Here is a 24,856-nt window from a genome sequence, read left to right as displayed (position 1 = left end):
TTACTTGACATTACATCTGCCCACAACAGCTTTCAACAATCCAAAGTCAACACCACGTTACATACACTCCTGTTAAAAAAAAAGAAAATGATATTAATCTAGAATGATATTCTTGATGGACAGAAAAGAATAAATGAAACAGCAGAAAGAATACTGGCTTTTACAGTAGGAGACATCCAATCTCTTACTCTTATTATGTCATCTTGAACAAATGATTCTAAGTCAATCCCACCTATAACACATCCAAGAACTTTTGCCAAGATTTGCCAAGAATCAAAGACAAGATTGTTGGCCTATAGTTTAAATGATTTGTTATGTCTCTTGCACATCCCTACATTTTCCCATCTCTATTGCTTTTTTTTCCAATTTTGCAAATCATACCAAGTGTTCTTTTATAGTCTCTTCAATTATTTGAAGTTTTAATCCTCTGTTAACCAGTTTTTGTTGTATTTTCCTAGTCTTTCATTTTAAAAAAGAACAAGAACAAGAACAATTAACAATTTTAGATTTCTCTCTGTGATCTGTTGTCATTTACCTATCCACTTCATTGAGCATTATCATTTTTCCTCATTATATTCACAACAAAGCTAAAAATTCTCAAGTAATTGAAAGAGATTAGATGACTTGTTCAAGGTCATATAATGTATTAAAAACATGTTAGAACCATAGCCAGGATTATATAGCCCAGGTCTCCTGACTCTCATTTCAGAACTTTTACTAAAATGAGGTAAATACTTTCAGTGAGTGAAAAACAATAATTTTACTGTCTCAAGATCAAAATTTTTCAACACATGGAAGAGTTGAAATATAAAAATGAGAAAAATTACAACTTGACTACAAAGATTTTTTTCCTTTGAAATATCAAATGACATACTGTAACAATTTATGAAAATCTATATTTTGTTTCCTGTCTTATATCAAATGAAATCCCTTGCCTCTATTTTATGATTTCTCTACAAATAACTCATTAGACAACAAACTAGTTTACTTTTTTAGTTTGTTTTTATTTTATTTTATTTTATTTCTTTTTTTTTTTGCTTTGTTCTATTGATCCCCTTGGAGTTGAAATATAAAACATTTCTGATCTTTTGATATTTTCTCTAAAGTGACTTTTTATGTCATACAGAATTATAGAAAAAGTGTACTGAAAACACCATATTGACATTGCAATATGAGAAAGAAAATATGAGTGAAAAATCTATTCAGAAACCTCAGAAAGAGCTATGTTGCCAACATAAACAGGCAGCTTTTTTTCAACTAAATATCAGGCACCCTTAAGCATGCAATAAAATCAATACCAAACAATGTAAGACAATTTTTGGAGTTTGGGGCACTAGGATTTCCAGCTAAGATAGGGGTGGGGGGTAATTGGTTGTGGGACAAAACAGAGAGAAAGAATTGTCAAGCTTTACAGTCTATTTGCTCTGAGGTATGAATTGCTTTTTCTCATTATCAGAACTCACTGAAAGGGACTTTTACCTTTAATTTGAGCTCTCTGTGTCCTTCAACAAAGACAAAGGAATTTTCCCCCTAATCTTGACACTGTATTAGCTTGGCTTTCTCTAAAACTTTATTTCCTTTGAGGCACAACTGCTGATGAGGTTTTCAAAATTAATTTCTTAAGGTTTTCAATAAACAAATAACTTTTTAAAGGTAAAAATGAAAGAAAAATAAATTGCCACTATAAACAAATATATATCTCCAGATAAATTTTTAAAGGCCCAAAGTCTGAGCTGTCTCCCCATCCCACCCCACCCAAACTCTGAATCATGTATTTTGTTGTGGAGAAGATTTCCATGGAAAGAACATTCAGGGAGGGCCATGTTCATTTTTAAGGAGCCCATATCATGGTTTCTCCTTTCTTTCTTTCTATCTTTCTTTCTATCTTTCTTTCTTTCTTTCTTTCTTTCTTTCTTTCTTTCTTTCTTTCTTTCTTTCTTTCTTTCTTTCTTTCTTTCTATCTTTCTTTCTATCTTTCTTTCTTTCTTTCTTTCTTTCTTTCTTTCTTTCTTTCTTTCTTTCTTTCTTTCTTTCTTTCTTTCTTTCTTTCTTTCTTTCTTTCTTTCTTTCTTTCTTTCTTTCCAAATTGCTATGAGAAAATTGTGGGTTAGATTGATTTTACTCAGGAAGCACACCTTGATTATTCCTTGTAGTACACCCTGCAACTGAGATCTGAAATGGAAGTCACCTTGGGGACCATCCAGTTGAATATTCCTCCATTTCACCTATATCACTGATGGTGAAACTTTTACAGACCTTAGAGAGTGCCCAAACTGTAACCATCATGCAGCATCTAAGCCCCCCACCTTACTGCAACCAGGGAAGGAAAGCAGCAGACCCATTGGGCTACAGAGAGACAGGTCAAGTGAGATATGTTATCAGGTATCTATGGAGCGGAGGAAGGGAGCAACTGCCTCTCATACTCTTCAGCACACATGTGTGCCATAGGTTCACCAACACAGACCTAGATTGGTGGTTTTATTGTCATATAATTAGTCAAAATTGCTCCTAATAATTAGTTTATTTTCCTCTTCATTAAAGGTGAAATAACTTTTAATATTTGATACTAGTAATTTGATTCTCTTTCTTTTTTTAAATCAAATTAACTAACACTTTATTTCATTTATTTTTCCATATAACCAGTTCCTAATCTTATTTATTAGTTCAATAGTTCTTTTGCTTTCAATTTTATTAAATTCTCCTTTGATATTTAGGATTTCCAATTTAGTCTTTAATTGAAGATTTTTAATTTGTTCTTTTTCTAGTTTTTTTTGTTTGTTTGCTTTTTAATTGTATGTCCTATTTATTGGTCTATTTTGTTGGTTTAAGCAGTCAAGGATATAAATTTTCTCCTGAGTACTGCTTTGACTGTATCCCTTAAATTTTGATGTCTTCACATTGTCATTCTCTTCAATGAAATCAGTGATTCTTTTTAAGCTTTGTTCTTTGACACATCAGTTTTGAAGAATTATTTAATTTCCAATTAATTTTTCATTTGCTTTTCTATTCTATTCCATTCTGTTGCATTATGATCTGAAAAAGTTCCATTTATTATTTCTGCTTTTCTGTATTTGTTTGTGATGTTTTTATGCCTCTGTGCAGTCAATCTTCCTATGTGTACCATGTGTTATTGAAAAGAATGTATATTCCTTTTTATCCCTATTCATTTTTTCTAGATGTCTATTAACTCTAAATTTTGTAAAATTTCATTCATTTACTTTCTTTTTTATTTATTTTTTGGTTAGATTTATCTCATTCTGACAAAGGAAGTTTGAAGTCCCCCACTAGTATGATAGTTTTACTATTTCCTCCTTAAGCTGCTTTAGTTTGTCCTTTAAAAATCTGGATGCTATATCATTTAATGCATATATGTTGACTGCTTATGTTTCTTCATTGTCTATACCACCTTTTATCAGGATGTAATTATTTTCTTTATTACTTTTACTAAGATCTATTTTTGCTTTCATTTTTCTGATATCATGATCTCTACTCTTGCCTTCTTTGTCTCAATTAAATTCTAATTGATTCTTTTTCAACTTACATTTGCTCTGTGTGTCTACTTGCCTTATATGTGTTTCTTATAAACAGCATATGGTAGGATTCCATTTTTAAACCACTCTGTTTTCTGCTTCCATTTTAAGATGAGTTCATCCCATTTACAATCACAGTTATGATTACCATTTGTGCATTTCACTCCATCTTGATTTCCTCTTTGAATTCTGCCCTTTCTCCTTTTATTCTTTCCATCCAGAACAGTGTTTTACTATTAATCACTCCCCTCCTTCTCCTTCTCTTATGTTACTCCCCTTCCCATCACATACCTTCTTATCCCCCTCCCACTTCTCTGTAGAATCTTTTAATCACCCCCCCAACTTCTCCCTCCCTTATATTACTTCCCTACAATGCCCTGTTTCTTATTTCCCTTCTATTTCTCTGTAGAATAAGATTGGATTCTATACCACAATGAATATGACTATTCTTCTCTCTCTGTTCCAGTGAAAGTAAAGTTTAAGTATTGCTTGTTACCAACCTCATTCTTCCCTCATTTGTAATAATGTTTCCTCCATGCCTCTTTATGTGATATTATTTACTCCATTATTTCTCTCAGGACTATTCTCTTTTTAACCCATAGTTTATATATAATTCTAAAGAGTTTAATACCACACCTTCTAGCTATATATGCTTCTCCTAACTACTATGATAATGAAAGGAATTTTTTAAGAGTTATGGATATTATCTTTCAATATAGGAATAGAAGCCATTTTTCCTCATCAAAGCCCTAAATATTTTTCTCATATTTACCTCATTACGCTTCTCTTGTATTTTGTATTTCAGCACCAAATTTTCTATTTGAGTCTAGTCTTTCCTTCAGGAATGCATGAAAAACTTCTATTTTATTAAATGACCATACTTTCCCCTGAAGGAATATAGTCAGTTTTGATGGGTAATGGGAAGCTAATTCTTGGTTGTAAACCCAGTTCCCTTGTCTTCCAGAATATCATATCCCAAGGCTTCTGATCCTTTAATGTGGAAGTTACCAGATCCTGTCTAATCCTGACTGGGTCTTCATGATATCTGTGTTATTGCTTTATGATTGCTTGCAATACTTTCTCCTTAGTACAGGAGCCTTTGAAAGTGGCTATATCATTCCTAGGAGTTGTCATTTGGGGATTTATTGTAAGTGGTGATCTGTGTATTCTTCCATTCTTTGCCCTCTTGTTCAAGATTATCAGGGAAATTTCCTTGGATAATTTCTTGTAATATAATGTTTAGGGTTTTTTGTTTTTTTTTTTTTTTGGTCATGACTTTCAGGTAGCCCAATAATTCTTATATTGCTTCCCTTGGATTTTTTTTCAGGTCAGTTTTTTTTTCAGTGAGATATTTTATATATTCATTTTTTTTTCATTTTTTTCATTTTGTTTTATAATTTAATATCTCACAAAATCATTAGCTTCTATTTATCCAATTCTAATTTTTTAAAATTTTATAATATTTAATTTGATCATTTCCAAGCATTATTCATTAAAGACAAAGATTATTTTCTTTTCCTCCCCCCCATCCCCCATAGCCGATGCATGATTCCACTGGGTATAACATGTGCTCTTGATTCAAACCCATTGCCATGTTGTTAATATTTGCATTAGATTTTCGTTTAGAGTCTCTCCTCTGTCATGTTCCCTCACCACTGTAGTCAGGCAGTTGCTTTTCCTCGGTGTTTATACTCCCACAGTTTATCCTCTGCTTATGAATAGTGTTTTTTCTCATAAATCCCTGTAGATTGTTCAGGGACATTACACCGCCATTAATGGAGAAGTCCATTACATTCGATTATACCACAGTGTATTAGTCTCTGTGTACAATGTTCTTCTGGTTCTGCTCCTTTCAATATGCATCACTTCCTGGAGGTTGTTCCAGTCTCCATGGAATTCCTCCACTTTATTATTCCTTTTAGCACAATAGTATTCCATCATGAACACATACCACAATTTGTTTAGCCATTCCCCAATTGATGGGCATCCCCTCATTTTCCAATTTTTGGCCACCACAAAGAGCGCAGCTATGAATATTTTTGTACAAATCTTTTTGTCCATTATCTCTTTGGGGTACAGACCCAGCAGTGCTATGGCTAGATCAAAGGGTAGACATTCTTTTGTCGCCCTTTGGGCATAGTTCCAAATTGCCCTCCAGAATGGTTGGATCAGTTCATAACTCCACCAGCAATGAATTAATGTCCCTACTTTGCCACATCCCCTCCAGCATTCATTATCTTCCTTTGCTATCATGTTAGCCAATCTGCTAGGTGTGAGGTGATACCTCAGAGTTGTTTTGATTTGCATCTCTCTGATTATAAGAGATTTAGAACACTTCTTCATGTGCTTATTAATAGTTTTGATTTCTTTATCTGAGAACTGACTATCCATGTTCCTTGCCCATTTATCAATTGGAGAATGGCTTGATTTTTTGTACAACTGATTTAGCTCTTTATAAATTTGGGTACTTAAACCTTTGTCAGAGGTTTCTATGAAGATTTTTCCCAATTTGTTGTTTCCCTTCCGATTTAGTTACATTGGTTTTGTTTGTACAAAAGCTTTTTAATTTGATGTAATCAAAATTATTTATTTTACTTTTTGAGATTCTTTCTATGTCTTGCTTGGTTTTAATGGTCTTTATGTTTAAGTCATTCACCCATTTTGAATTTATCTTGGTGTAAGCTGTGAGGTGTTGCTCTATTCCTAATCTCTCCCACACTGTCTTCTAATTTTCCCAACAGTTTTTATCGAATAGTGGATTTTTGTCCCAAAAGGTGGGATCTTTGGGTTTATTGTATACTGTCTTGCTGAGGTCTCTTTCCCCCAGTCTATTCCACTAATCTTCCTTTCTGTCTTTTAGCCAGTACCAAATTGTTTTGATGACTGCTGCTTTGTAATATAGTTTAAGGTCTGGGACTGCAAGGCTCCCAACATATGTGTTTTGTTTTCATTATTTCCCTGGATATCCTTGATCTTTTGTTATTCCAGATGAATTTTGTTATGTATTTTTTCTAAATCAGTAAAGAAATATTTTGGGAGTTCAATGTGTATGGCACTAAATAGATAAATAAGTTTGGGTAGGATGGTCATTTTTATTATATTGGTTCATCCTATCCATGAGCAGTTAATGTTTTTCCAATTGCTCAAGTCTAGTTTTAGTTGTGTGGAGAGTGTTTTGTAGTTGTGTTCATATAGTTCCTGTGTTTGTCTTGGGAGATAGATTCCTAGGTATTTTATTTTGTCTAAGGTGATTTTGAATGGGATTTCTCTTTCTAGTTTTTGCTGCTGAGCTGTGTTGGAGATATATAGAAATGCTGATGACTTATGTGGGTTTATTTTATATCCTGAAACTTTACTAAAGTTGTTGATTATTTCAATTAGCTTTTTTGGTTGAATCTCTAGGATTCTTTAAGTAGACCATCACATCATCTGCAAAGAGTGATAACTTGGTCTCCTCCTTGCCTATTTTGATGCCTTCAGTTTCTTTTTCTTCTCTAATTGCTACTGCTAGTGTTTCTAGTACAATGTCAAATAGAAGAGGTGATAATGGGCATCCGTGTTACACTTCTGATCTTATTGGGATTGCATCTAGTTTATCCCCATTGCAGATGATATTAGCTGATGGTTTTAGATATATACTGTTTATTATTTTTAGGAACGACCCTTCTATTACTATGCTTTCTAGTGTTTTTAATAGGAATGGGTGTTGTATTTTATCAAAGGCTTTTTCTGTGTCTATTGAGATAATCATGTGGTTCTTGTTGGTTTGCTTGTTGATGTGGTCAATTATGTGGATGATTTTCCTAATATTGAACCAGCCCTGCATCCCTGGTATGAATCCTACTTGATCATGGTGAATGATCCTTCTGATCACTTGCTGGAGTCTTTTTGCTAGTATCCTATTTAAGATTTTTGCATCTATATTCATTAGGGAGGTTGGTCTATAATTTTCTTTCTCTGTTTTTGACCTGCCTGGTTTTGGAATCAGTACCATGTTTATGTCGTAAAAGGAGTTTCGTAGAATTCCCTCTTTGCTTATTATATCAAATAGTTTGTATAGTATTGGGATTAACTGTTTTCTGAATGTTTAATAAAATTCACTGGTGAATCCATCAGGCCCTGGGGATTTTTTCTTAGGAAGTTCTTTGATGGCCTGTTGGATTTCATTTTCTGATATGGGATTATTTAAGAATTCTATTTCTTCTTCTGTTAGTCTAGGCAGTTTGTATTTTTGTATATATTCATCCATTTCTCCTAAATTGGTGTATTTATTGCCATATAATTGGGCAAAGTAATTTTTAATGATTGTCTTAATTTCCTCTTCATCGGAGGTGCTGTCCCACTTTTCATCTTTGATGCTATTAATTTGCTTTCCTTCCTTCCTTTTTTTAATCAGATTGACCAGTACTTTGTCTATTTTGTTTGTTTTTTCAAAGTACCAGCTTCTAGTCTTATTTATTAAATCAATAGTTCTATCTTCGATTTTATTAATTTCTCCCTTAATTTTTAGGATTTCTAGTTTGGTTTTGTGCTGGGGGTTTTTAATTTGATCGCTTTTGAGTTTTTTTATTTGCATTTCCAATTGATTGATCTCTGCTCTCCCTGGTTTGTTAATATATGCACTCAGAGATATGAATTTACCTCTGATTACTGCTTTGGCTGCATCCCAAAAGGTTTGAAAGGATGTCTCACCATTGTCATTTTCCTCGATGAAATTATTAATTGTTTCTATGATTTCCTCTCTAACTAAATGATTTTGGAGTATCATATTGTTTAATTTCCAGTTAGTTTTTGACTTGGTTTTCCATGTACTATTACTGATCATTATTTTTATTGCCTTGTGATCTGAGAAGATTGCATTCATTATTTCTGCTTTTCTGCATTTGTGTGCTATGTTTCTGTGACCTAATGTATGGTCAATTTTTGTGAATGTGCCATGTGGTGCTGAGAAGAAGGTGTATTCCTTTTTATCCCTATTTATTTTTCTCCATATGTCTATTAACTCTAAGTTTTCTAAGATTTCATTCACTTCTTTTACCACTTTCTTATTTATTTTTTGATTTGATTTATCTAAATTTGATAATGGTTGGTTTAAGTCTCCCACTAATATGGTTTTACTCTCTATTTCTTCCTTCAATTCTCTTAGTTTCTCCATTAGAAATCTGGGTGCTATATTATTTGGTGCATACATGTCGATTAGTGATATTTCCTCATTATCTAAAGTCACTTTTAACAAAATAAAATTATCTTCCCTATCCCTTTTGATCAGGTCTATTTTTGCTTTGGCTTTATCAGATATCATGATTACCACTCCTGCCTTCTTTCTGTCAGTTGAGGCCCAGATGGTCTTACTCCATCCTTTAATTCTGACCTTGTGGGTGTCAACCCGCCTCATGTGTGTTTCTTGAAGAAAACATATGGTAGTGTTTTGGATTCTAATCCATTCTGCTATTCGTCTACGTTTTATGGGTGAGTTCATCCCATTCACGTTCAAAGTTATGACTGTCATTTGTGAACTCCCTGGCATTTTGATAACCTTCCCTAATTCTAACCTTTTTTCTTTGGCTCTACCTTTTAGTCCAGTGATTTACCTTAAATCAGTCCCCCTTGTCCCCTCCCTTGATATGTTTCCCTTTTTAGTCCTTCCCCTTTTCTTCCCTCCCCCTCCCCCTTCTCTTTCCCTCCCCTTTAGTTTTCCCTTTCCCTGTCCCCCCTTGGTTTTCCCTTCTCCCTACCCTTATTGGGTAAGATAGAATTCAAGATCCCAATGGATATGGATTTTCTTCCCTCTCAGAGTTGATTTCCCTGAGAGTAAGATTTAAGTAAAAACTCTCTTCTTCTCCTTCTTATAAGAGTTTTCTTCCCCTCCCCTTTCATGTGAATCTTTGTGTGAGAAAGATTATTCTATTTGGTCTTTCTTTTCCCCCTATTTACACATTACATTTCCCCCCACATGTTAGTATACATAGATTGATATAAACGTAGTCCTTATAGAAGAGAGTTTGAGTAAATGAAGATAACATTTTTCTCCTTTTCCCTTTCCTTCATATTTACCTTTTCAGGTATTCCATGCTCTTTGATTTTCAATATCGAACTTTCCACAGAGCTCTAGTCTTTTCTTTGCAAAAAGTTGGAAATCTTCTATTTTGTTAAATGCCCATACTTTTGCTTGGAAGTATATAGTCAGTTTTGCTGGATAGCTGATTCTTGGTTGAAGACCCAGCTCTCTTGCTTTTCTGAAGATTGTGTTCCATGCCTTACGATCATTCAGAGTAGAACTTGCAAGGTCTTGTGTGACCCTGATTGGCATTCCTTTATATCTAAATTGTCTTTTTCTTGCTTCTTGTAGGATTTTTTCTTTTGTTTGAGAGCTTTGGAATTTTGCAATTACATTCCTGGGAGTTGCCATTTGGGGTTTTAGTGTAGAGTGTGTTCTGTGAGCTCTGTCACTGGCTGTATTTCCCCCTTGTTCTAGAATCTCTGTGCAATTTTCTTGAATTATATCTTGTATTATGATGTCGAGTTTGCTGTTTATTTCTGGCTTTTCTGGAAGTCCAATTATTCTTAAATTATCTCTTCTCCCTCTGTTTTCCATATCTGTCACCTTGTCAGGGAGATATTTTATGGTCTCTTCTAATTTCTTGGTCTTTTGGTTTTGCTTTATTAGTTCTTGTTTTAAGGCCTGGTTTTCCTTTTCATTTTGGTCAAGCTTGTTTTGTAGATGCGTGAATTTCTTTTCCATTTCCTTTGGAAGGTTTCGGAGCATTTGCTTGTGTTTCCTCTTCTGTCTCCTCTGTGTTTTGTATTTTTGCTCCATAGAATGGGTCCAAAGTTGCCCCCTTCTTCTTGCTTTTTTTTTTTTTTTTTTTTTGGAATTTGGGGGCTTTTGTGCTTCAATGTAGTTTGCAATCTTTATCTGAGTGGGGAAGATTAGCTTTTCTTATCTCTGTCTGGTGTTCAGAGGTTTTAGCCCCAGGCAGATTGTCCTTTCTATGAAGTTGTTGTTCTGTCTTCTGGGGGAAGCCAGGAATTGCTGGTGTGTCCCTGGGTTGAATTGAGTGTGCCCTGAGGCAGGGACCTGAGACTCAGATGGAGGGATCCAGCCAGGGCATTACGAGCTCCCCCGTCTCTCTCTTTTTCCTGCTGTCTGGGTGCCCCCATGACTGGGTCAGGTTGTTTTCAGGGTGCGGCCTTCAGAATAGCTGGCCCTGGGGTCCTTTTGCCAGCCCTGAGGGTCACTGTTGTTTCCGAAGACCCTGCTCTCTGAGGGGGAGGGGGCGTGGCTTCCCAGAGCTCTGGGCAAGGGCTCCTGATAAGAAGATTAGCTTTCCCTGGGTTGAATTGAGTGTGCCCTGAGGCAGGGACCTGAGACTTGGATGGAGGGATCCAGCCAGGGGGTTACAAGGTCCTCCCGTCTCTCTGTTTCCCTGCTGTCTGGGTGCCCCCTCCACTGGGTCAGGTTGTTTTCAGGAAGCGGCCTTCAGAATAGCCAGCCCTGGGGTCCTTTTGCTGGCTCTTAAGTTCCCGCTGCTGCATCGAATTCAGTGCTCTGGGTTGGGGGGGGATGGGACCTAGGACCTTCCTTCTGCCTACCGCTTAGGTCCGAGTGGTCTCAGGTTCTGGCTTTTGGGGGGGGACTGTACCTTTTGATCCAAGTCCAGGTCCAGGAGGAGGAATCTTGGGGTCTATGCTGTTGATCGTTTTGAATTTCGGTGTCCTAGGAGCATTCGGTTTGAGATCGGTAAGGAAGGGTTTCAGGAGATCTGAACTTTAGCTTTCTCTAAGCCGCCATCTTGACCGGAAGTCCCCAATTCTAATTTTTAAAGATTGAATTTCTTCCATGACCTTTTGATACTCCTTTTCTATTTGGTCCATTCTACTTTTCATGAAGCTCTTTTCCTCATTGGATGTTTGGGCATCTTTTTTTTCCAATTGACCAATTTTGCTTTTTAAGCTGTTATTTTCCTTTGGCATTACTTTCATTTCTTTTTCCCATTTTTCTTCAACCTCTCTTATTTTATTTTTGGATTTCTTTTTGAGTGCTTGCAAGCCATTGCCAGCTGGTTTTTTTGTTTTGTTTTGTTTTTTGTTTTGCTTTTGCTTTTGTTTATGTTTGTTTTGTTTTTAAGTTTTGTAGGTAGTTGCTTTGGATCTCATCATCTCCTGTTGGTTCTATTCTTTGGTCTTTCCCCCACATAGGAATTTTCAAGGGATAAATATCTCTTTTGCTGATTGCTCATCTTCCCAGTTCTTTTGTCTGTGGACTTAGAACTTCAAAAGCACTTGCAGATTCTTTCTCCTCTGCTCTCTTTTGCCCTTGGGTTAAGTCTTAATGGCTGCTGTGAAGGCTTGAAAGAGCCTAGTGCTATAAACGTCTGGATCTCACTACAGGCTCTTTCCAGGGCTGGGTACCTCAAGGGTGGGTCTGAGGTGTTCCCTTTCTGGTGCAGTTCACATCCCAGATTCCTGAAGTCTGGCCATGCCTATGTTCTTAATCTGGCATGGTAGATGTGGGGATGGTCAGACAGCACTCTTCCATTTGTAGTTTTGCTTCTTATTCCACCTTATCCTATGAAAATCAAGTCTCTCTGCCTACCTCTCAAGTTCTTTTTAGTGGAAAAACCCCCTCACTTGTCCTGCTTTGACTCCTGTCATATTGAGGCACCTCCTAAAGATCACTTTGAAAGGATAAGCAGAGTGGTTTCAGTTTTTAGTGCTACTAAGCTACTATCTTGACTCTCCCAGGAGCCATCTAGTTGAAACCCTTCTACAGATGAAGAAATTAACCCCAAAAGAGGTTAAGTAATTTGCCTAATGTCAGGATTTAAACCTGGGACCCCTTATTCAAGAACCAATGTTCCTTCTACTGTATTGTAATACTTTCTTCCAGAATTAGGATTAAAAAAATATGATGTTTTGAATACTGTCAACAAAAATTTCATAGTTCAGAAAACCTAACATTAATAAATGAGACTTATAATTGATTTAAATATTTAGTTGGCTTTAAACAAAAAAAATTATCAACTATTTTAAAGGCTCCAAACAATCTTTCACAGACTTGCTTAGTTATTTATTTTACCTAATGACTAAAAATATTGTTAATTATATCTTTCTTTTCAATTTAAAGACTTAAATCTCGTTATACTATCAACAAATATAGAGAAGAAAATCTTTGACAAGTTGACAATTTTAAGTTGTTATATCTATGGAAAATATTTGTGGTTTTTGTTGATGATGATTTTTTTGTGTTATGAATTAAATTATGTTTATTATCTTTTATTTTCTTAATTTATTATTCCTTTATACCATTGAATATGTTCAGTCTTTATAAAAGTACCCATAGAGGCTGAAATTATAGAGAGAAGATTGATAAGTAAATAAATGCATAAATGATAGATATTTTATATGCATTCTATAACATTTCCATTCAGATTGATTATCAGAATTTCAAATTTGATTTTTCCATCATTTAACTCAACTTTATGGTTTTATCTTTCCCCTTCCTTCTTTTCAGATTCTCTAACTCTGAAAAATAATATAAGCTCAATAATAGTGTTACTATCAATTTCCTTATAATTTTGCTAGTTTTTCCTGTAAAATTTTAGACACTATGCATTTAGTGAATACATATTAAATAATTATATTATTTCTCTATCTTATTAATTTTTATTGTGGGTAGAGGTAAAATCATGAATATAAATGTTTCATTTTTGGAAATTGGCTATAGCAATGATGTCAAACAAATAGAAATAGAATCCCCTGTGCCATACTTAAGTATTCCCATGATCTATATGTTGATTTAGTTTTTAAATGTAGTATTACCTATGTTTTATATCTATTTTAATCTTTTGTGTTAACTGATGTAGGTCACATATAGCCTATAACTACACACACCTGAAATACTAAATTTTACTTAACATTTCATTTTCATTCTGTATTTATCTATATCATTTACATGTATTCCTCACATGCAATAAATTGATAGGATTTACTTTTTCATCCATTTTCTTTTTAGAGAAAAAGTTTGTTTTCTTGATTTAAGGTTATTAGTTTTAGATCTATGTGTTTTTCCCCCTGATTATATTCTATTTTCTCTCCCTTCTTTAAAATCTTCACTGAATCCTATGGAGATTGTGGGGGTATGTTTTGTAACACAAGTCTAATGTGCATCTTCTCCCATATACTCTTCTACTTTCCCTTCCTTTCTATTACAGGGACCAATTCCCAAATTCTTGAGCCTACTTTTATTTTTATTCTATGTTTGTGCCTCTTTCCACCTCTGTTTCTTATTGTGCTTCTCCATTTATCATTCCCTTTCTTTTCTCTTTTCCTTTTCCCTTGACAACTCAGCTGAGAGTATAATTCTCCTTTCTCCTTCCATCTAAGTTATCTTACCTCAAATAATATTTTTTACTCCATTTAATAAATGTTCATTTAAATCTTATCCTTTTTGTATACAAAGTAGGATTTCAAAAGGTCAAAAGCATAGATCCCTTCTCAAACAAGATCTTCCATTAGTGTAATTACAAATCTTTCATACCCCTCTTCAACATATCCTTTCTTTTTTCAAAAGTTATTTGGGGAATCTCTTCCCAAGAAATATTTATTCATAAAGAGGACAGTGGAGAATGATAGAAAATATTGTGGATCTGATTTTACCAGGTCCATCTTTCCCTATGTTTTTTCTCTCAACATCTATTGATCTCAAGGCTTTTACATCCTCACCCAGGAACCTCTTTTTCAGAGACTGTTTTAGAGAATTTCTTCCAATGATTCCAAGATATGTTTGTATGGTGCATAGAATTTATTGTAATATGTTCCCCTTCTTTTAGTACAAATGAACTTAATGTCTTAAAATTTTGAATTGATCATGTTAAATCTATTTTCTATTGAAATTTTCTATTGAAATAAAATTTCTATTATATATTCTTTTATCAGAAAAACTTTAATCACTGATCATTTATTTTGGATAAATATTAAAATATTATTTATTAATGGCTCTATTTACCTTCTGATCATTTTATGTTTACTAAGTACAAAATAATTTTTATATTTAATTTCATAAGTTCCTCATTCAATTAAATTCAATAAAGACCTATTTTAATGTCCATTGTATCAAAACATTATTCCAAACAAACCCAGAACAAATTATAATGCAAAAAAAATTGTATTCTGAGATAACATAAAATAAATGTATAGTTATGCATAAGGCATTTTTTAATGTTTAATGGACGATTTCTGTGTATATGGTTAACAAAATAGCCTTGATGATCTACAATGTATTAAAATTTTTATAATAGCATTTTCTGGCAAGAAATTACTTGAAACAAAAGGGGGACTGGAGAACAGCTAAAAACCTCCACCAACTATGGTTATATAAATGTAATTGAATATGCTTATACAGTAAATATGAAGAATTTAGTAAAATATGGAAACATTTAGATGGATTTATTCATCTTTTCTTAATACCATACCTAGAATTTCTAGACCTATGTCAGATTACAAAGTAGATAATAGACACTGTTGCTTTAAACAATACAGTTGAGAATGCATCAAGTACTTACTTCTCTGTTAAAAATAATGCTAGTTCTTACTTGTAGACAGATACAGTTTATCATGTGAAGAAAAGTTTATTCCTTGGTTTTTAAAGTGCTTTTTAAAACAATCAATATTGTTACATTTTATCAAAATGTTACTTACATTCATAAAAATCATTTTTTGTTTTTTTTTTGTTAATTTTGGTTAATATGATTATTCTCTATATAGTTTTCCTATTACCAAATAATCCTTGTATTCCTGAAATAAATCCCACCATATTATAGTTTTTTTCTTCTGAAAGTAGCCTCCTTCCTAAAAGTTAATTAAATATCTTTGCATGGATATTCATTAGTGATATAGTTCTCACAATTTTATTTTTCTGCCTTATTTCTCATTGTTACATTTGTCTCATAAGAGGCATTTTATAAGATACTTTTAATTTTTATAAAATGTTTAAACCCTTACTTTCTGCATTAGAATAAATACTATGTATTGGTTCATAAGGAAAAAGAGTGGTAAGGGCTAGGCAATGGGGGTTAAGTGACTTATCCAGAGTCACACAGCAAGGAAGTGTATGAGACCAAATTTGAGCCTAGGATTTCTCATCTCTAGGTCTGGCTCTCAATCCACTGTGCTACCCAGCAGCCTCCCTAAGGTACTTTCAAAACCTATTTTTGTAAGCAGCTAATACAGTGTTAATTTTCTTAATTCTTTAATATAATCTATTTTTAAATATTTTTTTCTTGCAGACAGCTTATATTCCTGAGACTAAGTTGTTTAGATCATCTGTAATCTATTCTGTTCATCAGAATAAATTTTATTTTTATAAATATTCATATATTTCATTTCTTTTCAGTTTCAATAGCATTTAATTACATATAATCATTTCCATTTTATTGTCTTAATTTCTTCTCCATTTGTTGTGAATTCTTCCTTTGTATTTCTTTGAGTAATTTGTCTTTCATCTTTCTCTTTCTTAAAAGGTGAAATTGGCTAATAGTTTGAATGTTTTGGTGATCTTTAAAATTAGCTATTGATATTTTTCATCTTAATAGTTTATTTTCAATTTCAACAATATTTAATTTTTAGGACTTTTCTTCAGCTTACAGGTTCTTAATTTGTTGATTTTCTAGGAATTTGATTGTATGCTCAATTTATTTTGTCTTTTGTTGATGTACATTGTGAGCTTAATTTTTCATTTAGGTACTACTCTACATCAATAACTACAATTCTCCCAGTTATGTATTTTCTTTTCATAAAAAAAAATGTGTTAGTTCCTTTATTCAGTCATTATTTGGTATATTAGATTCCACTAAATTCTAGGTCCATTGGTCTTTATTTATTGGACACAACTTTTTTCAGAGACATGGTACATAAAGACGACATGTGATATTTCTGCTTTACTGTATTTACAATTTGGGAAACCATATTACAAATGAACAATTTTTAAAAATATTCTATATAATGCTAGAATAGATATAGATTTACTTCTTAAGTGTTCAAAAGATTATCTATAATAATTTTCCAGCATACTGTTAACATCTTTAAATTTTTTCTTTGATTCCTCTATCTCATATATTTGTCCAAGTCTAAAAGATGTTGATGTTCTCAAAAATTATTAAAGTTTTCAATAGTTTTCAATGTTGAATTTTTGAAATGTATTGTTTATTCGTTACATTAAAATACCCAGATAAATCCCTCTCTGTCTCTCCTCCTTCCTATTAGAGAGGGTATCATTAGACATATATATATATATATATATGTGTGTGTGTGTGTGTGTGTGTGTGTGTGTGTGTATGTATGTATGTATAAAACTATGCCTTGCCTATTTTTAACTGTCAGCTCTCTGGAAGTGGACATACATAAGTCATTCTTTAAGCAATAAGTATGTTGTGGTGTATAATGCTTTCTTGGTTCTGATCATTTCATTCTTCATAATTCTATGTAGCTCTTTCCCACTTTTTAAAAATTAATTTGTATATCATTTCTTACCATTCAGTAGCATTCTATCAAAATCACATGCTACAACTTGTTTAGTAATTCCCCAATTGATGAACAGGCCTTCCATTTGTAGTTCTTTGCTACCACAGAAAGATGCTATAAATATTTTAGAACATATGAGTTCTTTTCCTTTTTCTCCAATCACCTTAGAAAATAAACTTAATAAAAATAGTATTGGGTCAAAAGGGATAAGCAGTTTTATCACTCTTTGATCATAATTCCAGATTATTTTCCAAAATGATTGGATCCATTCACAATTTCACCAAGAGTGTAATGGTGTCCCTGCTTTTACATACACACACAGTTTTCATTTTGCCCTTTTGTCATTTTAGTCAATTTGATATGTATGAGATGATATCTCACAATTACTTTATTTGCATTTCTCCATTCAATAATGATTTAGAAAATTTTTTTCATATGTTTATATATAACTTGGATTTCTTCATCCAAAATCTGTCTACTAATTTCTTTTGACTATTTATCAATTAAGGAACAACTAATACTCTTATGAATTTGACAATGTTCTCTTTGTATTTTAGATAGGAAACCTTTATGCAAGAAACTGTCTATAAATTTCCCCCAGCTTACTGATTTATTCTACTTTTGGCTACATTAGTTTTATTTGTACAAAACCTTTTTTTAACTTAATGTATTAGAAATCATCAATTTTACATTTTACAATGGTCTCTATATCTTGCTTATTCATGAATTTGATTCATAATTCTGATAGGTAATATGTTCCTTGTTCTAATTTGTTTAGCTATTTCCGTTTATGCTTAAGTCTTGTATCCATTTTGATCTTATCATTGTAGATGGTGTAAGATATTGGTGTATATAGTTTCTAACAGACTTTTTTTCCAATTTTCATAATATGTTTTCCAAATGAAAAATTATTTTTCTCAAAACTTTGATCTTTAATTTGGTCAAAGACAAGGGTAGTATGATATTTTAAAACTATTCATTGTATGTCTTTTGTGTTTTAGTGATCTATCTTTCTATTTCTTAGCCAGTATCAGACAGTTTTAGTGATTACTGCTTTATAATATAGTTTAATCTGGTAGTTAGACCTCTTTCCTTTATATTAAAAAAATTCCTTTTATATTCTTTGCCTATTGATTTTCCAAAAGAATTTTATTATTATTATTTTTCTAGTTAAATGAAATAATTATTTTGTAATTTATTTGGGAAGACATTAAATATGTAGATTATTTTAGATAGGATTGTCATTTTATTTTTATTATTTTTAATATTTTAGCATTTATATGATTCATTTTATTTCCCTCCCCCCTCCTAGAACCAACAAGTAATTCCACTGGGTTATACAAATGTTACCACTTGATACCTCTATCCATATTGTAATATTGTAATAGAGCATATTGTAATCGACCATATTGTAATAGAGCAATCTTTTAAAACCAAAACCCCAAATTATGTACCCATATACAAGTGATGAGTCATCTGTTTTTCTTCTGCATTTCTGCTCCCACAGTTATATCTCTTGATGTGAATACCATTCTTTCTCATAAATCCTTCAGATTATCCTAGATCATCACCTTTATAGTAGTAGTAAAGTCCATTATAATTTGATCATTGCACAATATTTCACTTTCTGTACCAAATGTTCCCTTGGTTCTAGCTCATTTCACTCTGAATTAGTTCATGGAGGTTCTTACAGTTCATAAAGAAATCTTCTAGTTCATCATTCCTTACAACCTAATAGTATTCAATTACAATCATATACCACAATTTGTTCATCCATTCCCAAATCAAGGGACACCCCCTCATTTTCCAATTTTGTGCCACCACAAAGAGTACAGCTATGAATAGTTTTATACAGTCACTTTTATTAACTCTTTGGGATACAAACCTACTAGTGGAATTGCTGGATCAAAAGGCATGCATTCTTTTAAGGTTCTTTGGGCATAAATGCAAATTGCCTTCCAGAATGGTTGGATCAATTCACACCATCATCAGCAGTGCATTAGTGTCCCAATTTTACCACATCTTCTCCAACATTTATTATTTTCTTTTACTATCCTATTGGCCAATCTCTGTATCAAAACAATCTCAGAGTTGTTTTGATAGGCATTTCTCTAATCAGGAGTGATTTAGAATACTTTTTCATATTATTATTGATAGTTTTGATTTCTTCATCTGAAATGTGCCTATTAATATCCCTTGACCACTTGTCAATTGGGAAATGGCTTGATTTCTTGTGCATTTTATTTTGTTCCTTATATATTTTGGAAATTAGATCCTTGTCAGGGAATTTTTTCTAGGCTTTTAAAAAAAGTAATTTAATACATTACAGTCTGCAAATGGTACATTTAGGGATTTTTATTTTTCTGCATTTGGTTGTGAGGTTTTTATGTTCTAATATAAATATATGTACTATTTTTGTGAAAGTGCCATGTAAAATTGAGAAAAAGATATATTCCTTTCTATTTCCATTCAGTTTTTTTCCAAAGATCTAGCATATCTAATATTTCTATACATTCTATTCATACCCTTATCTTTTTCAAAAAAATTTAAGCTCTCACTACCTTTATTTTATTTTATTTTATTGTTTTTATTTTATTTTTAGGTTTATTTAATTAGATAATTTAGAATAATTTTCCATGATTACAATACTCATGTTCCTTCCTTTTCCTGACCCCCACCCTCTCCCATATATGATGCACAACTCCACTGCCATATAATTGGGCAAAATAGTTTTAATGATTGCCTTAATTTCCTCTTTATTAGAGGTGAGGTCTCCCTTTTCATTTTGGATACTGTCAATTTGGTTTTCTTCTTTCCATTTTTTACTAGACTGACCAGTACTTTTTCTATTTTATTTGTTTTTTTTTTCAATGTACCAGATTCTAGTCTTGTTTATTAATTCAATAGTTCTTTTAATTTCAATTTTATTAATTTCTCCTTTAGTTTTTAGGATCTCTAATTTAGTTTTCATCTCTTAATTTTTAATTTGTTCACTTTCTAATTTTTTTTTTAATTTGCATGCCCAATTCTTTGACCTCTGCCCTTCTTAATTTGTTAATAAATGAACTCAAGGATATAAATTTCCCCCTGAGTGCTGCTTTGGCCACATCCCATAGATTTTGAAAGGATGTCTCATATTTGTCATTTTCTTCAATGAAATTATTGTTTCTCTAATTTGTTCTTTAACTGATTTTGGAGAATCATTGTTTAATTTTCAATTAATTTTTTATTTGCCTCTCTATGTTCACTTACTAATTATTATTTTCATTGTATTGTGGTCTGAGAATGTTGCATTTATTATTTCTGCTCTTTTGCATTTGTTTGCAATGTTTTTATGCCCTAGTATATGGTCAATTTTTCTGAATGTACCATGTGAGGCTGAAAAGAAGGTGTATTCCTTTTTGTCCCTATTTATTTTTCTCCACATGTCTACTAAGTCTAATTTTTCTAAGATTTCATTCACTTCCCTTATCTATTTCTTATTAGTTTTTCATTTGATTTATCTAGTTCTGATAGGTTCAGTTCTCCCACTAGTATAGTTTTTCTATCTATTTCATCCTTGAGCTCCACTAGTTTCTCCTTTAGAAATTTGGATTCTATGCCATTTGGTGCATACATGTTGAGTACTGATATTTCTTCATTGTCTACACTGCCTTTTATTAGGAAGTAATTACCTTCCCTATCTATTTTGACTAGATCTATTTTTACTTTGGCTTTGTCAGGTATCATGATTGTGATTCCTGCCTTCTTTTTATCAGTTGATGCCCAATAGGTTTGGCTCTGTCTACCTTCCTCATGTGAGTTTCTTGTAGACAGCATATGGTAGGATTTTGGATTCTAATCAACTCTTCTATTTGTTTGAATTCTATGGGTGAGTTCATTCTATTCATATTCAGAGTTATGATTACCAGCTGTGTATTGCCCAGCATTTTGATTTCTACTCCTAGTCCTACCTTTTCTTCTTTCACTATTTCCTTCTGAACCATTGTTTTTTGTTTAATCAGTCCCCCTAACTCTCACCCTTATTTTCTTTCCCTTTCTACACCCTTCCCTTCAAATTGCCCTCTCATTTTCTTTACAGTCTTTTTAAGGTACCCCTCCACCCTCTCCCTCCCTTGTATTGCTTCCCTCCCCACCAGTCCATTTGTTACCCTTCTAATTCCCTATAGGGCACAAATCAATTCTCTGCCCCAATGTATTTGATTGTTCTTTCATCTTTGAGTCAATTTCAATGCAAGTAAGAATAGAGTATTTCCTGTCTCAAACCTCTTTACCCTTCCAATGTATTGATGTTCTCCCCTGCTCCCACCCAGCACTTCCTTGTGACATATAAATGTACCCCATTTTGTTTCTTTTCCCATTTCTCTTAATATTAACCTCTTTTTTAAACTCACATATATATATATATACATATATGTATATATTCATGTATACTGTGATAAAGGATGAAAAGTTTGCAAAACCTGTTAAAAAAACTGAGAGATGAAAACCTTAGAGAATGATTGACAGGAGCATGTTACTAAGGGTCACATGGGAGTCTGAGCCTTGGGATCTGGAAAAATTCTATGCCCAAAGGTGACTTCTTCTCAGAGTCTGCTCTCCTGGAAGGACCTAAATCTTGAAGAGGAATTTTTCTCCTGTGACCAACAGAGGAAAGAAGTTTTCTGGATTCTGACTGTTGGCAGCATCAGTAAGATCTCTGGACCTACTTGAATATCTACCAATTGAGGAACAGACCCTGGCCCTATTTGATTGGGCTCCTGGTATGAGACTTGGGTCTTAAAAAGTTAATGCATAGCTTAATAAGATAGTTTAGTTTATAAAATTTAGCTTTTAAATTAAGTATAAGTTTACTCCTAAGCCCATGTTCCTTCCTACCTTTCCCAAACAATAAATTTGAATTTATTTATATGTCACTCTTGTTCTTTCCTTAACCCAAATCCCATCATTGCAGTTTTGGCTGAGACAGCTAAGTTAATGAGATCAAAGCTAGGTTGAAGAGGGTAGGTTTATTTGTCTGTTTATTGTATAATTATTTTTTTAAGTATAAAGAGAGAAATTTTATGCCAACATTCTACTTTATACTTAGTTGGTTAGGAGCTTAGGGAGTAAGTCACATAGAATTCTAAGGGGATTGCTTGCTAAAGGGGGTTAGTGAGGCTGCACCACAGACCCCCAGTAGCCATCTTGAAGTAGCCATATTGAGAAAAGAACTGTTTTTAAAATTTGAAATTTATTTTTCGTTTGTTTTCTTTGTTGTATGTACAAGTTACAATTTAATAATATTGTTCATTATAATAATTTGACAATGGAAGCTGGTATGTCAGTAGACATGTTTAGCAATATGTTAGTGATATTTTCAATGTATTGTGTATAATTCCCTATTTTTTATTTGTGTCCTTCCCTACCTACTGCTATTATGTTTTTGACATGGATTGTATGAAGCCATTGATGAATCTAAAGATTTGTGATATTATGGCATATGTACCCCTTGCTGAGATCTGTTGGGTGTATTGTATACAAGTCTCATGCCTCTGTGTGCCTTTGTATTAATCATCTTAAAGATCTACTAACTTGGGTTAGAAGTGATTCTGACTTAAAGTTGATGGTTACACAAATTAAAAATCAAATGGATGCACTGGAGCAATTTATAAACAACATGAATTTGAACCAAGACTGAGCACATGACAACAACAAATTAAACAATAAAGAGAAAAGCCTAAATGCGCTGGAACAAGAGGAAACAGCAGGAATAGTAAATTTATGCCATTAAGAGATATGCCAGTGGTTAAGTGAAATGAGGTACATAAGGTAAAGATGCATAAGAGATTTTCCCCAGAGGACCTTGAATCCATCAAAATGAAGAACTCAAATTTCAGTGAAGAACCAAATAAAGTAATTAAAGAAATGCATAGGGCAATTGATTTATATGATCCTGATTTCAATGATTTTGCCCTATTAATGAAAGCGATCTTGACAGAGAGAGAACCAAATTTAAACAGGAGACAAGAACAGATCCTTATTACAATCTTGACTAGAGGACCTAAAGCTGGATACAACAGATGAGGGGATATATGATATGTTGATAGAAGCAAGAGAAGCAATCCTAGAGGTAATGGGGTGATATATTAAAAGGCCCAATTCTAGGTTAAAATTTGAGGTTATAAAGCAGAAGATCTCTGAAGCTTCTACTGTTTACCTGGAAAGGATAACTGAGGGAGCTGAAACTTTATTAGGGATGGATCCACTAGAAGAAAACACTATTGCATACATTAAAAGGGTCTTTGTAAAGAATGCAGTCCCAAAGATCAGACAATTTTTAAAAACAAATTACCCCAACTGGGAAGAGTTAGATCTGGAAGACTTAAGGAGAAAAGCCACATATTTGACAAATAACCCAAAAGATAAAAATGATGAGAGAGATACCATTGTTGAGGAGTTGAAAATGAAATTAAAGGAAACTGAAATAAAAGCTAAAGACAATGAAATTAAATAAATAAAATCTGTGGCTGCATTGAGATCTGTATAGCCAAGGTATAATAAAAGTTATAAGCCTAATGAGAGGATATAGGCCCTAGGCATTGTTTCCTTTGTGATCTGATTGGACATCTGTACAGTGATGGCAGATTCAAGAATCAGGTTAGAAGACAATTAAATAATTGGTTTAACAAATATAATGACTGGAGTAGTAATAATAATTATAATAATAACAGATGGAACACTAATAATAAGAAGAATCAAAATTTGAATTTGTGCACAATCTAAAATACTTACCAGTCACCATAACTTAGAAATCTACCCAAAATAACAAACAACCTACACTCAGCTTTCTTACTCTAACACTAACCTATTCTAGGGAATTTTAACAATGAAAAAGGAAAATGAATTAAATAATTAACAAGTACAAATGTCAAATAGAAGCAAAATCAAAACAGCAAATAACTTCACTCAAAAAATTAACATAACTTCCATGCAAACATCAAACTTAAAATATTGTTATCAGCTAAGACAGAACATTATGTTAAAATTAAACTTAGAGAAACATTTTTGAAAATTACAATAAACATAACATTTCATGAGTTTTACAATGAAAATCAAACTAAATGTTAAACTCACTTATGCGAGTACATGTAACAATAAATATTAGTGAGCTATGTACATAATTTATATATATATATATATATATATATACACACACATAGTATATATACACTGTGGCTTAGGCTGAGCCAAGTGGGAGCTCAAGACCTAGGAGAGCCAAGGCAGAGAAGGAGTCCTTATCACTCATGTGACTGATCTGAAGGAAAACTGTCCGTGGACCTCCTCCCAGCTCGAGCTCCAAGATCGAACTGGCATCTAGCCTTGTGCACAGGAAGTGAGCGAACTCCAGAGGCTGTTCTCTACCTCACTTCCTGCACCTCACATGTGCTCACAGGTGGCTCAAGCTTGGCTTAGGACAGCACATGGGGGAAGCTAGTTGTTTCTTATTTGTCATTAGCTAGCACATGCCCATGTAGTGTGGGTGTGCACATTATTGGGTGCTAGACCAAGCAAGATGGAGGAAATTTAAAAATCATAATCCCCCCTGATGATGATTTGGGCACTAGTCTCCCCAATTGATCACTAAACATAAGTGTCCTGCACCCCCAAAAATTATAACTGCATGTGTATACAAAATTTTACCTTCTAAGAGGAAAACTTCAATAGTTATAGATGAGGGGAAATAGAGAAGATAGAGACAGCAAAATCAATTTTTTTTTTGCTGAGTGAATTGAAAAAAGCCAATTAGGGGGCAGTCCCTTTTG

At 33.1% G+C, this 24,856-nt stretch overlaps 1 protein-coding gene across 3 annotated transcripts in view; it reads left to right on the top strand.

Moving 5' to 3' along the window:
* Nucleotides 1-24,856, top strand: part of SPAG16 (sperm associated antigen 16) — a 1,430,359-nt gene that overhangs the window by 1,024,787 nt on the left and 380,716 nt on the right. The window lies entirely within an intron of this gene.

Source organism: Monodelphis domestica, chromosome 8 (assembly GCF_027887165.1).
Source record: "Monodelphis domestica isolate mMonDom1 chromosome 8, mMonDom1.pri, whole genome shotgun sequence".
Taxonomy (NCBI): Eukaryota; Metazoa; Chordata; class Mammalia; order Didelphimorphia; family Didelphidae; genus Monodelphis; species Monodelphis domestica.
Note: the sequence above shows the minus strand (reverse complement) of the source record. Positions and strands in the feature narration are given on the sequence as shown.